Raw genomic sequence first — 5,238 nt, 5'->3', positions numbered from 1 at the left:
CACTAATTAACCAAGCAAATTTGCAGTTTTTATATTTCCTTGACCCGAAACATGTGTGGATCATATGCAAGGGCCCCTTCTCCTTCTGTTCATCCCGTCTGGGTTAAATGTGCCTCGCAGTTCTGTTTTTTTACATCCTGCATATGTGTTAACATTTCCAACCCCTAAATTAGCTTCCAGTCTGCTATTACAACACCCATGTTTCCATCTGAGGTCACCACAGAATCTGTGAAATCATCTTGCAATCTTGCCCTTTATTGGTCGAAACTCTATTGTAATGGGCAAATGTGTTTACGGTGGTCTGATGCATTAATAGGTTTAAAGGGATTAAAGTTCAATGTTCTCTGGAAGAAAGCAACCAGCAGGAAATATTAAGTGTATTGCCCTAGTTAGAGTCTACATGTCTGGGTATGTGATCCAAGACTTGTCGTCATTGTCTCTGTACTGCAGGGACTTTGGTTTCCATAGTGCTGCTTTCATGAAGAGCCTGATGCTCAGGGATAACAGAGGATGGTATGCAGTCTGGGTAGACCGATAGTTTGAGGAATGAGCTCTGGAAAGACACTTAAATGCTCTCAACATACAGTATAATGTAACATGGAGAACGTTTTTTTTTTTATCTCCAGAGACCTCAAAATCCCTCAAGAAGAGAATTGTTTGCTTTATTTTTAAGTGTTTTCTAAACATTTTCTTTTTGTAATAATGTTCAATTTATGTGAAGGTCAGATCACTCTGTCTTTCCCAGAACATTGTGAACCACGAAATTCAGAAAATACTGAAGATGGTGAGTCGACACACATCCTGTCACAGCAGGATCGGGCTATTTGCTGTATCTCGCTCTGTTTTCCCTATAATACGCCCAGGATTTTATTGGCAAATAATAGGACAGAGACTCATTGGCAGTGATGTTATTGACTCAGACTGGGGTAGGGTTTAAAACGAGCGCCGGCCGCCCTGCTTTCTGTGTTCTAGAGCCTGAACTATTGAACTGTTCCGTGATTTAACAATCATCAATGATCTCACTATTGTATAACCTGAACATGTAATATCACTATTCAATCATAAATGTCATTGCTGTAGAACTGCTCTACAGGCAAGCTGCTCTATAACACCACTACTCGCCTGTTTAATAAACTTGCTGCTCTATAGACCTTATGTAGCGCCCGCCCCTTTTCAGCACTGCGCTCGTTGTCTTTTGTCTTCCGGTCTGTATTTTCACAGCGATCTTGCGTATTTATGAATGAACGGCTCATTTTATATCTTCCCGGTCGACTGACATTTGTTAAGACATCTGCTTTAAACATTACAATCCTCATGATAACTTTAGTTAACTTTACATTAAGTAAATCCACTTCAAAAAGTTCAAAGACAATATTCTAAAGATGGCTATGCCCTTGTTTATCTGGCGCATAAGGTCTATAATGGCTCTGCTCTATAAACTTGTTCTGAAACAACTTCATTACTCTACAATTGCTCTGTTCTAGAGCCTCACCGCTCACTGCCGATCTAGCGCTTGCTCTTTAATTGAACCATTCCTTTCTAGAACCGCTCTGTTTTCTAGGACCACTCTTCTCTACAACATCATCTCTATAGCCGCTCTGCTTTTCTTTACAGCTCTACTTACTGTACTCTGCTTGGTGACGTCACTGCTGGTATGTAACATCATTGCATTGCTCTGTTCTGTGGAGTTACTACAATAGAGCCGATCAACTTTTGTAACATCACTGCTCTATAATCCCTCTGTTAATCTTATAATCTCTATGCGTTTCTTTACTGCTCTACTCTGCTGCTGTTACGTAACATCACTGCTCTACAATTCTCTTTTCTCTGACCTTACTGCACTAGAACAGCTCTACTTTTGTAACATGATTGCTCTATAATCGCTCTGTTCTATAATCGTACTTCTCCATAATTGTAACGAGGTTAGATGTTGTGGGAAGAAGGAGGCGGGAAGCGGCGAACATTCAAAGATTTTATTAACAAAACAAATACAAAATTAAAGTAAAAGACAGCAGCCCGTCACGGACGACTGCTGTCACATATAATAAAACAAAACACAACATAAACTCTTCACTGTCGTCGCTCCTCCTTTATGCCTCCGCTCCTCCGTGAGAGATACGAGACCGGTGCACCTCTCAGGTGTCGCTCATCATTAATCACGCCACCGGCCTCGCGCCGCTCTCTCGCGGCCCTCAGCCTCATCCTGCTCGCCACACACCCCCATCGCCCCTCTCTGGGGGGACCAATCACGGTGGCCGGGGCAACTGGGGGTATGGATAGACAAGGCGAGAGAAAAGGAGACAGAAGCATGAGGAGCGACAGAGGGGAGAGAGGAAAAAAATAATAATCTTGGTCCGGTTCCCACAACGCACTGCCATCTGGTCCTCCACCAGTTTGTTGATCTTCTCCACGGTGCCTGGCGGTGGCGCTAGATAGCCCTCGGTGGACGGCTCAACACTCCTCCGCCGCCTGGTGCACGGCGACGGCTCCACCGGATACGAGCAGGCGGCAGAAGTCCCCCATTCCCTGCTCCTCCCCATCACGTCAGACGGCGTCGAGTATAATCGACTCCTCCGGATACGAGCAGACGGCAGAAGTCCCCCGTTCCCTGCTCTTCCCCATCACGTCAGACGGCGTCGAGTATAATCGACTCCTCCGGATACGAGCAGGTGGCAGAAGTCCCCCGTTCCCTGCTCCTCCCCATCACGTCAGACGGCGTCGAGTATAATCGACTCCTCCGGATACGAGCAGGTGGCAGAAGTCCCCCGTTCCCTGCTCTTCCCCATCACGTCAGACGGCGTCGAGTATAATCGACTCCTTCGGATACGAGCAGGCGGCAGAAGTCCCCCGTTCCCTGCTCCTCCCCATCACGTCAGACGGCGTCGAGTATAATCGACTCCTTCGGATACGAGCAGGTGGCAGAAGTCCCCCGTTCCCTGCTCCTCCCCATCACGTCAGACGGCGTCGAGTATAATCGACTCCTCCGGATACGAGCAGGTGGCAGAAGTCCCCCGTTCCCTGCTCTTCCCCATCACGTCAGACGGCGTCGAGTATAATCGACTCCTCCGGATACGAGCAGGTGGCAGAAGTCCCCCGTTCCCTGCTCCTCCCCATCACGTCAGACGGCGTCGAGTATAATCGACTCCTCCGGATACGAGCAGGTGGCAGAAGTCCCCCGTTCCCTGCTCTTCCCCATCACGTCAGACGGCGTCGAGTATAATCGACTCCTCCGGATACGAGCAGGTGGCAGAAGTCCCCCGTTCCCTGCTCCTCCCCATCACGTCAGACGGCGTCGAGTATAATCGACTCCTTCGGATACGAGCAGGCGGCAGAAGTCCCCCGTTCCCTGCTCCTCCCCATCACGTCAGACGGCGTCGAGTATAATCGACTCCTTCGGATACGAGCAGGCGGCAGAAGTCCCCCGTTCCCTGCTCCTCCCCATCACGTCAGACGGCGTCGAGTATAATCGACTCCTTCGGATACGAGCAGGCGGCAGAAGTCCCCCGTTCCCTGCTCCTCCCCATCACGGCGGACGGCGTCGACTCCTCTGCTCCCTCACGGACGGCAGCCGCTTTTCTCTGACCTAACTGCACAAGAACCGCTCTACTATTGTAACATTGTTGCTCTCTATAATCGCTCTATTCTATTCTTTATAACCGCTCTGCTTTTCTTTACTGCTCTACTCTGGTGTGTAACATCGCTGCTCTGTTACGTAACATCACTGCTCTAGAACTTCTCCATTCTCTGACCTAACTGCACTAGAACCGCTCTACTTTTGTAACATCACTTCTCTATAATTGCTGTTCTATAATCGCACTTCTCTATAACCGCTCTGCTTTTCTTTACTGCTCTTCTTGTCCACTTGTCTTTGTGACATCAGTATTCTGTTCTGTAACACCACTGCTCTAGAATTGCTGTTCTATAGCCTTAATTTCTGCATTTGAACCTTTCTGCTGTAGTTCCCTGCTTTGTATCATCACTTCTCTGTTCTACAACATCACAATTGCTCTGTTCTATGGCTTTACTGCACTACCACTCTCTCTTTTTAACCTACTGCTCTATAATCACTCTGTTCTATAATCTTACCTATAACCGCTCTGATTTTCTGCTGATCTTCTTTGTAACATCACTGCGTTGTTCTCCTTACTGCAATTGAACCACAAACGTTATTACTCTATAATCAATGTTCAATAAACGCACATTCTGCTTTACACACATACTTCTCTACAATTCTTTATGTAACATCACTGCTCTCCTATGGCCTTATTTCAGTAGGATAACTCCATAGCCTCACTTCTCACGAATCCCTCTGCTCTAGAAGCTCTGTGATATGACCTCACTTTTCTACGTGTATCAGCGTTTTACTGCCGTATGATCTCACTGCTTGTTATAATCCCACTGCTCAATGATTTCACTGCTTTTGAATCTTATTTTAACATGATCTCACTGCCGAGGCATTAATGTGCGTGAATAGCGTGTGTAGATGTGTGCGTCTCTCTTAGTCCCTATGGAAGGACTTTCGAGGGGCGTTTGATTTTGGTATGTTGTTGGAGACATCTAATGGTTGAGGACCATAAAAGCGCTTGATGTCCACCAGTATTGTCCTGAGTTTGACTGAATTTAAATAACAGATGCGTGTGCCCTGAAATGAGACCGAATCAGAGAAAGAGACTGAGAAAATGGGACGTTTTGGGGCTGTTGTTTAAGGAGGTCTGAAAGCACGAGAGGAATGTAGGCTCAGTGTTCTGAGGAAGTGACTGTTGTCTTCTGGGAATGTTGCTTGGCTTAAAGACAAGGGGCGGAGTCAGGGGACGCTTCGCACAATTAGAGGGTGTGGTCTAAGCATTTCCTCATCCTCTCTCTCTCTCTCTTTCTCTCTCTCACACACTCTCTCTCTCTCTCTTTCTTTCTCTCTCACACTCTCTCTCTCTCACACACTCTCTCTCTCTCCGATCTGGCCTTCCTCCAGTGTCTACATCTGCAGAGTTTGGTAACCCGTCCGCTCCCTCTTTATATAACAGCATAAAGTCACCATAAATTATACAATATGGGTTGTGTTTGTCAGAACATCTTCATCTTGTTGTAATCTCAAGTTTTCTACAGAATGACTAAGAGAGCATTTTGATAAACCACAAACAAAACAAAAAAAGTAAAATAAAGCAAATGTTGGCACAGCACACTGTTGCATAAGTGTATTGAATACCGGTATTCAATTAAAACAACGCTTTTGAGGCAGTA

This window comes from Phoxinus phoxinus (genome assembly GCF_949152265.1).
Source record: "Phoxinus phoxinus genome assembly, chromosome: 25".
Taxonomy (NCBI): domain Eukaryota; kingdom Metazoa; phylum Chordata; class Actinopteri; order Cypriniformes; family Leuciscidae; genus Phoxinus; species Phoxinus phoxinus.
This window is presented reverse-complemented; position numbering follows the sequence as displayed.